Source organism: Pipistrellus hanaki (genome assembly GCF_964339955.1).
Source record: "Pipistrellus hanaki genome assembly, chromosome: 17".
Lineage (NCBI taxonomy): Eukaryota > Metazoa > Chordata > Mammalia > Chiroptera > Vespertilionidae > Pipistrellus > Pipistrellus hanaki.
In genome coordinates this window covers 23,869,405-23,881,707 of record NC_140519.1, presented here as the reverse complement: position 1 = coordinate 23,881,707, position 12,303 = coordinate 23,869,405, and the positions used below count along the sequence as shown (strand labels likewise).

General features: G+C 43.0%; 1 protein-coding gene across 5 annotated transcripts in view; it reads left to right on the top strand.

The window, feature by feature from the left end:
- Positions 1-12,303, top strand: part of FAM110B (family with sequence similarity 110 member B) — a 124,408-nt gene that overhangs the window by 35,932 nt on the left and 76,173 nt on the right. The window lies entirely within an intron of this gene.

Sequence of the window (12,303 nt, the reverse complement as noted above, 5' to 3'; positions counted from 1 at the left end):
ATATTCCTGCTACAGCAGCCTCTCTCCTGGCCTTGCTCCTGGAGTACCACTGAGCTTCCATTGCTGAGGAGCCATCTTCAGAAAGCCTTGGGGAATCACCTGAAGTCCTGGGCATGCACTCATTACGTATTTTTGTTCTTTGACTCCCATATTTGCCCTTTCCTGCCCTTCCTACGTTCCAAGTGACCTCCCCATCTTCTTTCATCACAGAGTGCTGGGGAAGCCACCTCTGATTGGTTCCTCTGCCCCTCGGGTATTCCCTTTTCAGTCCACCCTGAATGTTGCCTGTCAGTGAATCTTGATGCAATATTTTCTTCACGCTCCCTTGACTCTTAAAATCCTTTTACCTTCTCCCAAGATTGTTGGGGGTGAGGGGAAGGTAAAGGGCCCAGATGTGGAAGGTTCTCATCTTCTTCCACAGTCAAGTTCGAATGGCCTTTCCAGCCATTACTGTTCTCCTTGGAACCCCTCTTCTCAGCTATATTGATCTACTTGTGGTCTTGGATGCCTTCTGAAAGCCCCGTTCATTTCCTTTGCTCACACCATTACTTAAAGTCTTTACCCCCTTTTCTTCACTTAGCCACGTAATGGTCATACCTGCCACTTAATTAACTGTGTGCTCTGTGCCTGGCAGAATGCTAATGAGCATAACATATTAATCCTCACCTCAACCCTATACTGTTCTGTTGGCCTCATTCTCTTCTCATTCTTCTATTGGTGGTCTCCTGGTATCCATTTCATGAGGTTCTAGTGAGAATTAAATAAGATGACTCCTAACAGGCCGGTAGACCAGTGCCAGCAAAGGGGCTGCTTTGTCTTTAGGCTTTTGTTTGTATGTGGGAATGAATGGTTACTCATTAGTTATTAAGTTAAAGTTAGTAAAATGTGATATTCATGAACAGAAATACCCCATTACTAATTAAAGGGTGTGCTCCACTTGGCTCTCCTGAGTCCCCTGTGCAATGTCCAGCAGCACAACCCTGGGGGACCCTGTTGCCAGGTGGGCAAAGCCCTCAGCAGGCATCGCCTACTGGTTGTGTTCGGCTCTGCCCATCTTGTGTTGCTTAATGACTTTGAAGAAGGGTTGCCATTGTGCAGGGTTTGCACAGTGTGATGCTCTCCTGCTCTCTGTTCAGTGTGAAGAAGGGAGGCTGTCCTCCTCTCTCTTACAAATGGATCATTGCGCATCCAGTGTGGCTCAGTAGTTGAGTGTTGACCTATGAACCAAGAGGGCACAGTTCCATTCCAGGTTGGGGCACATGCCCAGGTAGCAGGCTCAATCCCCAGAAGGGGGCATGCAGGAGGCAGCTGATCAATGATTCTCTCTTATCTTTGATGTTTCTGTCTCTCCCTCTCCCTTCCTCTCTTTGAAATCAATAAAAGTATATTTAAAAAAAAAAAAAAAAAGAAGAAGAAGAAGAAGAAGAAGAAGAAGAAGAAGAAAATGGACCATAGTCAGGAAAACAGAAGTGTCATCTCGTGTCTCTTAAAAACAAAGCTCTAACTCGAATATAGTGTTGTTTTAAGATCTCACAGTTTTAAATTATGAATGAGGATTATTTTATTGTTTCTTTCTTAACGGTGGTAAAAAAACCAACAACAACCCTGTAATACAATATAAAATTTACTATCTTAATAATTGAGGGTACAGTACTCAGTGGTGTTTTGTTATTGTTTCCTATTATTGCTTTTTAATTTTTTGTGTTTATGAGCCATATCTCTACAGCTGACATGTAAACCACTTAAGGGCTTGGGCCAGGTCTTGTCTTTTTCACTGCATTCAATCAATACGTTCCTTTTGTGCCAGCTACCATGTTTTGCATCCCTGGCTTCATCTAGCACACAGCAAACGTCAACCCTTTGATGACTACGTTTAGGAAATGTTTATTAGGGATAATTTTAGTGGTGGAATTTTTAAATGGCTTATGTGAGAAACCACGGTGTATTCTTTTAAAATAAATTCCAAATAAGCTTTATCATGGGGAATTTTTTCACTTAAGAAAAAGCCATTGCAGGGTGATGGGGATTAAGATTTTCACTCCTTCCCAGCAGAACTGGTATGATAGATACTGTGTGTGTGTGTGTGTGTGTGTGTGTGTACAAGTAAGATTTAGAATTTTCTATTTTAACCAAGGATCTCCCCAAGAATACAGTTATTGTCATTTTATATTGCTGGGTCAGGAATGAAATATGTTTAGTGTTTGATTTAGGTCCCAAACTCTCATATACTCTATTCTGTTTGTGGGAATTAGCCTGGTTCTATTATAGCTTTCTATTTGGAGAATTTTAGATGTTAGGGGGACACAATAATGTATCCATCCATGATCAAATTTTGGTTGTACTTAGGCTATCAGAGATGTTTAAACTTAATTGTGACAGATTAAGATTATCAACCACCTTTCATACTTAAGTAGACTATGGCTAGAAGTATATCATAAGAAAACTAGTTTTCTTTAATAAAAATATACTTGATCATTGTCCTTAGGGACATGATACATGTCAGAACTTCCCTTAATTAGGTCAGGTGTCTTTGTTTAGCTTGTAATAATCTTGGATGAATGTATGGATGGATGGACAGACAGATGGATGGAGAGAAACACTTTCTTATTTGATCTCTCAGCACCATCACACCAAACATGTTATAATTCCTAGGCTTCACTGCATCTTATTCATTACACATACCACTAATACTGTACCAATTGAAATTGCTTATTTCAATTCTTAATTGGCTTGTTCCTTTCAATAGCCTGTGGGCTAGGAATCAGGAATGACTTGTGTTTCTGTTTTTAGTGCCTAGCAGAGGCCTGACAGAGAGTAGAAATGAAACACATGTCTATAAATTGAAATAATAGCAGGGCTGCTTATAAAAAGCAAAGTGAGATGCAGAACATTTGTATTTTAGCAATTAATGTCTGCCTTTAAGAAAAGCAGTAGGCAAGTACCTTTTAATATTCACTTTTCTTGTAATAATAGGTGGATGGCATGTTTTTCTTAGTATCCCCTGGGATTACTCAACAAGCAGATACAAAGGATACTCAATGCCATAGATCATCAATTACTATTTTGATGAATAAAAGATGAACACTTTTTCCCAATACATGGCATCAAAACCTAAATAAATTATAATATTGATGTTGCTGTTATCGATGTCAACATTAGCACACTATCCTGGAAAGGCTGACTCCTATTTTTAACATTTCTGAGAAATACTGCTTGCATACACATGATGGTCTTTAGACTGGTCCCCGTCATTGAAGATATTTATGTTCTTCTTGTTCACAGATCTCATGAGTTTATAGGGAGGATGGTGACTTCCTGGGAGGCATCCTGAGCTTTTCTTCCTTTTTCAATTGTTGGTTACCCATTCATGCCCATGAGCGCAGTAGATAGTCCTGTTGGGATAATGCTATTTTTATGTGAATGGACTGAGGCTTGGTTTAGAAGGAAGCATATTGGTTTTCTATTGCTGCATGACAAAATTCCACAGAATGCCACAGCCGTTTCTTCGCTCGCAGTCCTGGAGCTGACAGGTGGCCAGGATGCTCTGCCCCAGGTCTCACACTTAGGGAGTTGGCCAGACTGTGTATCTCCCGTGAGCTGTGGGGAGCATCTGTTTCTAAACTCATTGAGGTTTTTGGCAAGACTGAAGTCCCCGTTTCCTGGCTATGGACCAAGGGCTGGCATCAGTTTCTAGATGTTTCTAGAAGCCCTTGCCCTGGGCCTTCTCACAGGCTTTCTCACAGTATCACACAGCAGGATTCCTCACCAAATTCCCCGCACTTCTCATTTCTTTGGTTTCTCTTCTGTGACCAGCCAGAGAAAAGTCTCTGCTTTTAAAGGATTCGGGAGATTTAACCAGGCCCCTCAGGGAAATCTCCCTATTTTAAGATTAATGTGCCATAGAACATACTTAATTACACGACTGAAGTATCTTATATTTACTGTCCTGGGATAAGGCAGGGTGCACACCAGGGCGTTGGGAATTCCTGGGGACCCTGTTAGAATTCTGCTTCCACAGAGAGCTCCGTCAAGGTGATGGGGAAATGCCACATCTACCTCCAGGCATACATTTCTTTGACTTTGAGAAGCTGAAGACCATGCTTTATGGACTTCTTTCCCTCTTAGCCATACTGGTTTCCGAGGGAGAGAGAAGCAGTCTGTTCTTCGTGTGGAGATATGTTTTCACAGTCAGTAGGGCTCACGGTTTGGAGTTTGTGGTTTTCATCCATTGATCTGTGTTCTTTCAGCCAATCACCCCGGGCCTGGCCCGATGAGGACTGGAGTCAAGTGTACATTCTTGCAATTAACAGAGAAACCCAACTGACCCTCACCAAGGGCTTAATCCAGGTTACGAACTTGACAGAGGGAGAGCTATGAACTTGACAAACCAGGCCATGGGGAGCCTCCCTGAGTTCATGACTGGAGGAGTTGACCTGCCAGAATCACTGTTTTTTGGCAGATTAACCTAGAAACTGGCTTCTTTCTGTCTCTGGCTTCTCCTCTAACCTATATGGTTAGAGGAGAAGCCAGAGACAGAAACCAGCCAGGCATTTAAAAGTGGATGCTCATTTATTAGAAATTGATTGTGTTCCTTGAATTATATTGATAGTAATGGAGCTAGCAAAATAAATAAGATGTTTATGTTCTGCTTATTCACTCATCTCATGAGTTTATAGAGAGGATAGAGACTTCCTGAGAGGCATCCTGAGCTTTTCTTCTTTTTCAATAAATAAGAGAGGGGAAGCTTCAGCTGGTGCAGGAGAAACACAGGCTGCCCTCACTGGCCTGCGATCACCTGAGTAGCATTTCCTCCGTTAGAGGAAACCGTGTACGTGCAGTTTCAGGTTCCGTGCAGCCAAAGCAGCCACGTGTGCATAGAATTTGCATTTGCAGTTGGGTTGATGAATACTGTTTGAAGTGCGTGCGCTGTACATTTTTTTAATCCCCTAAAAACGATGCTACCAGAGGCGCATGGGGTGAAATGGATACCCCATGTGTGTTTTACATGGAGTTGTATTTCACATTGATAGCTTTTGGCCTTGCCTGTTCCACTGCCTCTTGCAAGAAGCAACATTTCTTTAAATGACGTGGATAATGGATCGGTAACATTTATTCCTTTAGCGATAGGATGTTCATTGCTTCGGATACCATACTTCTCTCTCTCTGCTTAAATCACCGACCCAGTCACCTATTCTTTGTTTCCTTCGAGTCGGTCTTCAAGGGAGCTTGACTTTTATTTCTTATTTCCTTCACTGCTTGAAGAATTTTTAAAAGATTAAACCAACACACCACCCTTAGAAGTCTCCTGTGAGCCTGGGAAGTGGACAGTGACTGTGTCTGGTCTCACGTCAGGGTAAAATGCTGGTTTTACAAATTCCCCATGCGGAGTTCTCGCCACACAGTTGGCTGATAAAATTATAAATAAACGAGAACTCTACAGCTTTGTTACCATGGGGAAGAGAGCCTGTAGATTCCTCTTTTGTGACTAAACAGTTCTGCTGCAGCTCAGAGGCAGAAGAAAGAGGTCACAGGACCGGGGATGTGGAGAGGCTAATATGCTTGAAGCAAACCTACTTAGCGAGCCGTGTATTCATCCAATAAATATTTATTGGTAAGCGGCTCTGAGCCAGGGGCAGCTTTTCTCCCGGCTGGGGAGAGAGCTGTAAACAGAACCTGAAAAAGTTCTGCTCCGGCGAGGCTTATGTTTCGGTGAGACGAAGCAGAGCTACAGAAGATAAACACGGTTGCTGTTTCAAGTGATAACAAGTCCGAGGGAGGAAAAGACAGCGGGGATGGGGGACAGATGTATGTGTGTCTGGAGTGACATGGTTGCAGGCAGAGTTCTCCACTGTCCCTGTCCTGGGTGAGGGGACTCTCAGAGCATGTGCCCATGATGAGATCACTGCTGTGATTATGGAGTTCCCTGACATGAGACATTTAGCTTCATCTCAGCAGGTCCTCCCACTGGCCTTGCAGGAGGAGCCGTGAGAGGGCCACAGCAGGATCGCCTGCTGCCTGTAGATGACAGTGGCCCCTCTCACAGCCACCAGGGACCCTGGGACTCAGCCCTCTAGCCTCAAGGGACCACTTTCTGCTCTCAGAGGAGAGCCCTGGACTGCCTGAAGGAAGGCTGCCCAGACAACACCTTCACTGCAGCCTTGAGGGACCTTGAGCTCAGTACCCAGCTAAGCCAGGCCTGGCCCTTGATGGGAGCTGAGAGAGAGTGATTATGTGACTTGAAGCTGCAGTTTCTGGCAGTTTGTTGCACAAAAATAGAACACTGATACAGATTGTGGGAGGTGGGGGTGGGGGTGCTGTGCAGGGAAGGTGTTACTAGAAGGAGATGTTTGGGTCAAGAACGGGGAGAATGGAAACCAGGCAGAGGGAGCAGCTCCTGAGGCAGAGGGGACCTGAAAGGGGGTGGGGGAGGGGCAGTCATGCCCTTGGAAGTGAGGTCAGAGAGTTTGCGTGGAACCAGAGTGGGAAGGGCTCGGGCTGTTATTTGGGTTTTGACTTTGGCCTTAAGGGAATGAGAAGTCATTAGAGGGTTTTGGATGAGGAGTGACATGGTCTGACCCTCATTTTTGCAGGGTCTCTGTGGCTGATGAGCTAAGACTGGGCAAGACCCTTAAGACAGGTGCAATAATTCAGAGCACAGTGATAGCAGCTTGGGCTAAGGGTCCAGCTGTACAGGTGGAGGGCGATGGCCAGGTTCAGGAATGATTTTGAAAGTTCAGTGTATGGGATTTCATGACAGCTAGGGGGTATGGGGTGATAGAAAGTGAAACATAAAGAATGACGCCAGGGTTTCTGGCCGCCATTAACTGGCAGAGAAGGGTGTGGTGGGAACAAGTTAGGGAGGGGGTTCAGCAGCTCAGTTTTGGATCCTTAAGTTTGAGCTGCTGGTGACATGTAAGTCTAGAGGTCAGGGGAGAAAGGTGGACGGGAGGCATACGTGTGGAAGTCAGTAGCACATTATGGGATCCAGGGCCATGAGGTCCCTAAAAGGATCACCACAGATAGGCAAGAAAAGAGGTTAAGACTCAAACTTTGGTGCTCCAGGAAAATGTTTTCAATTATTTTATTTCAATGACATTTATGTTTTATTATATGCTTTTGATTTGGCCTGACTTAAAAAAATGATTTTCTTCCTAGCCAGTGTTGCCCAGTGGTTGAGTCACAGTTTGATTTCCGGTCAGGGCACATGTCTGAGTTTCTGGCTTGATCCCCAGTGGGGGACACACAGGAGGCAGCTGATCAATTATTCTCATCATTGATGTTTCTATCTCCCTCTCGCTCTCCCTCTCCCTTCCTCTCAGAGATAAATAAATATTTTTTAAAATATTTTTCTTTTCCTCTCCAAAACTTCAGCTCACTTAAAAATTTTTTTAATATACAGAATTATATATTGGACCCTGGTAGGTGGGGGAGCAAATCTGGATAGGAACCCCCCCCCCCCCCATCTGATTGGAAGATTAGAAGCAGTCAACACCCAGAAGGCCATATGTCTCCATCCTGAAGGCAAATAGATGTAAAGCCAGAAAAGTATTTATCTACCTCTTTCTTGTCCTCACCTTCATTACTACAAAGTCTGTAAACCATCAAGGTGTCTTTTTCAGAATGGGTTTTACAGCAGGCCCACCGCTAGCTGGGTTCAGTTTACTGTATTCCTTCAGTGAAACACAACAATTGGATACACAAGGAGAGGAAGGTGCCCTCAGGACTCCGTAGGTAGGAGAGGATGGAACTGCAAAGAACAGAGCAGTTGGTGGAAGTCCCGTGTGGACCCTTTTGAAATCTACATTTATTTACCCCTAAATCTACATTTATTTACATTTATTGCCATGGGACCAGTATGTATTTGTAACCAGAGGCTTGTGAGAGCGGAGGGAATCATGTCCCTCAAAAGCAAAAGACTCTGCTGCTGCGGATACAGGTTTTTATGTAAGGACTCGCTTTACTTTGTAAATTTCTTTCTCAGGCTAGTTACCTATTTATTCTTATGTCTTCAGAATTCACAATTATTTCATATCCCTTTGTCAGTCCTTTGTTTGTTTGTTTGTTTGTTTGTTTGTTTTTCTGGGCGTAGTTCTCCATTTTTCTACACCACATGATGAGATGGTTTCTTTAATATTGAATAGCTACCTTCTCCAGGTAGTACCCTTTTTAAAGAGAATCACATGGATGGTGCTATAACATCTTTGGGAACTGAGACATTGCAGCCTCTCTTTTTCCAGAAAGGACATGAGTGACCACCCGAGGGCGTTTGTGTTTTGAGTGGTTTGCCCTCTGTAGTGAAGATGCCAGCCCAAGGCAGTCCTGCTGGCGTATCTCGCGGGACAGTGAGCCACGGGGTCAAAGAGCAGCAGCGCTTTCCCGCCGCACCCGGACTGGCAGTGTTAGAAGTCCGGCATAACTGTGCCCCCTCCCTGCCCCCGGCCTGCCCGGAGCATCTGCTCAGACCCGGGGCCGGGGTGCTCTGCTGAGGATCTTGGATCAGCGGCTGGATTTGAATACAGTCATTCTTCTCTCACCGCACTACAGCACCTGCTTGTCTTTTTGTTCCTTTCATTTGGGATTGCATTTCATTTTGGCATTTTAAATAGTTACCGCTCCTGATCTGAAGATTACACTTTAATCCATTGTCCTCAAACTTGGTGGACACACAATTCTTTTGTGTCATTTGAGCAGGCTACACCGGCTTTTCTCTGCTCCTCTCAGTGTCTTGCGTGTTTTCAAAGCATGGCATTTGGAGTGCCCTTTTGAAGTTGAGTGAAGCAATTGTGCTCTTAAGTGACAGAAGTGGCTTCTTTTGGAGGTGCCTTGGGCCTGTTGAGATCCAATCCTGGTCAGGTGAAGCCGTGCCGTGTAAGTAGGACACTATGCTCAGCCTTCTGGAGTCACACATGGGACATGCTCTGTCTGTTTCCAGCTGTGATCAGCATGAACACCTGTTAACGTGCTGAGAGCAAGGAAGGATAAACACCTTCAAATCTTGTTTCATTATAAAAATCAGCAACTTCAGGAAAGTTAAAAAACATTTGCCACATCTAACATTGGATACAAGGAGTTACTTTTTATAGGTTGTTTTTTTGTTTTTGGTGGTTTTTTTTGTGTGTGGGGTTTTTTTTTTTTTTTTTCTTCACTCTGAAGTATCAATTTCCAGTATATATTAAAGATAAGATTCTATACTGTTTTAGTCTAGTCTGCATCAGAAGTTGGAAAACTGTGGCCCACGGGCCAAAACCAGCCCACTATTGGTTTTTGTAAATAAAGTTTTATTGGAACACAGTCATGTTCATCTGTTTATGTGTTTGTTGACTGCCTTGTTTCACGCTGCAGTGGCAGAGCTGGGATTCTGGCCTGCAAAGCTTAAAATATCCACTCTGGCCTTTTACAAAAAAAGCCTGTCAACCTCTTGTTGCAAATATATAACTTATTAAACTAAAAAGTTTCAGTCATAAAATAATATTGGAATAATTCACATCTCTAGATTTTAGAAGTGGTCAGGAAACATCCATCAAGAAAATAGGCAATGGTTATTTTAATAAATAAAATTTAAATGTTGTTTGGCTTTTTAGTACCATTTCAATTTTTACCAGTGACCAAAATCTATTTAATTTAAGAAGCATAATGTATGGGAATGTAAAGTTAAAAGCCTCAAGTCACTCTAAGTGTTAAGTATTAGGTTGAATTTTCATAGTGCTTGACACCATTTGAAACTAAAATCTTCATGGAGGCATAATTCATCTGTCTCCTGAGGTCTCGCTAATAAATCCCCCGAGATGACATGTTTATAGACTAAAGTGAAGGGTGAATTTACTTTGAATAACATCAAATGAGAACTTAAGTTTGCGTAGATTCCTGTGTGTGCATGCGTTTGTGATATTTCGATGCTTTTCTGATTGGTTGATTAAATCTCCATACTGTGGTACAGTTTATTTGAACTGCTCTTTCGTTTCCATAGGCCTTTGCCTGTAACGTGTGTCCCAACGTGACAGGGATGAATCCCAGTGGTCTCTCCTCCCCGCTCCTGGGGTAATTGCAGGGAATGGCCACGCCACCTTGACCCTGAGAGGACCTTCTCTCTTTGGCTATCTTGTGCTTTGGGGGTTAAGGCAGAACACAGGGCTCAAAGTGAGGAAGCCTACCTTCTCAATGGGGGCGGACTGCCCTTCTCTCCTGTCCAGAACTGGTGAACGAGGGCAGCAGAGGGGTTGTATCAAATGCTACAAAATCTAATGACTGCTTGATTTATAGCTGCAGGCACCCCATGGCTGAGGACTGAGTTCATGGCCATGAACACACACCAGCTTCACGGTTCAAAGGCTGGTCTTGGGCTGCCTGGAGGGCTCTGTTCCCCTCCGCTGGCCCTTGTGGTTGGTTGCTGCTCTCCTTGGGGAAAGCACCTGGGCAGCCTGGTGAGGGGTCCTGGAGTGCAGGATGCTGGCATGGCTGAGGAAATCCTGGGCTTGAGTGTAGAGTCCCTGAGAGGAGCTGGACACACACACACACACACACACACACACACACGCAGCTAAATACAGTTTTAGCAAGTCTGCTCTTCGGAATTTTCTATAGATTGGGAAATTAGATTGTTGTTTACTTTCCTAAGCAATAAAGCTGAAGGTCCTGCCCTTTTCATTGTTCTTACTTTTTCCACTGCATGAATGAAGCTTGAGGACCCAAATTCTCCAAAGCACACTGTTTTCTAAGGAGAGTTCTCCATTTCTGACCCTCCCACTCCCTCCTCAATCAGCCTTCAAATGCCCTGGGAAGGCTCTGAAGCTCAGGAACAACAGTGCGGTTTCATGCTTCCACGGCATGTTGGGGTTGACTGCAGGTGTGCCCCTGATTCCTCCACTCACTGGCTGGTGCCTCTGGGAGGTTATGACCTCTGAGTCTATATCTGCATCATGGAAAGCTGCCAGGGTTAAATGATGAAGGCATTTTCATGTGAGACCAGGCACATGGGATGTATTCAGTCAAAGTTAGCGGTTCTGGGCCATTGCTGAGTGAAAGACTGACCTCATTCTTAGACTGTATTGCTTGGAATTGTCATAGGTGGTATCAGTGGGAACAGTTTGCTCCATGGAGACAGGAATTTTATCAGTGTTATGTTCTAGAACCATCTGGATGTGGCTGTGTACAGTCAGTATACCCCTCTGATTAATTACGGTGGGGGGAGGGAGGGCAGCTCTCACCTGCTTCCCATTTAAAGCTATGAAATAGCTATTGACACAAGTACTTTACTCAAGAAACTGAGTCATAAACAATTAAGTAATTTAATCTAAATTCATTTAACTAATAAGGAATAAAACAGATATTCCACCCCCAGACTATCTTAATGCCTTCTATAATTTAATATGCTCATTAGCATCTGGGTTTTTTAATTTGTTTTGGGTTTTTAAAATTTTGGGGAAAAAACTTCAATTACAATTGACTTTTAATAGTATTTCATATTAATTTATGAAGTGATCCCTCAATAAGTCTCATACCCACCTGACACGATACATACCGTACATATTACAATACTAGAGGCCTGATGCACAAAATTCGTCCAAGAGTAGGTCTTCCTTCCCCTGCTGCCAGCACGGCTTCCCTCAAGTCCCAGCTTCATCCGGAGGTCATCTGGAAGGACTTGGTGTCTAATTAGCGTATTATACTTTTATCATTATAGATAGATTATTCATTATATTCCCTATGCTATACTTTCTTCCGGAAAACTGCTTTATTATAAGCATGAGACAAATAAAAGAAAAATTGGATAGGTAAAAGCTAAAGAGACAAAAATAACTGAAGAAAAGGTGCTTTAAGTAGGTGTTACCAGTGGCTGACTGTTTGAAATAAGCTTTCCAAGGGATTCTTAGTTCCTGATAAAATCATCTGAATAAAAAGGGCACACAATCCAGTTTTCAAATAAGTAAACTATCACTGTTGTAAATTCATATAGAATTACATCATAATTTTTTCTTTATATGAATATAACATACTACATATAAGAGCTCAGAGGTTCAGAAGAATTTTAAAAAAATTATTAGGATATCAAATTAGTAATAAAATTTTAAGACTTACAGTAAGACTATATTTACAATATTATTTTTATATAATATGGGGTGGTTTTTAAGGTAAAATTTTCAGATCTTAAGCATACACTTTAATAAGTTCTACCAAATACAGGGTGTCCCCCCAAAAAAACATGTATACACTCTTTAACAACTGATAACTCAGCCGGCATTTATTTCTGCCAGATTAAGCTTTGAACAAAGGAAAATCATCCTAAAATGCTACTGGAAGTTTGAA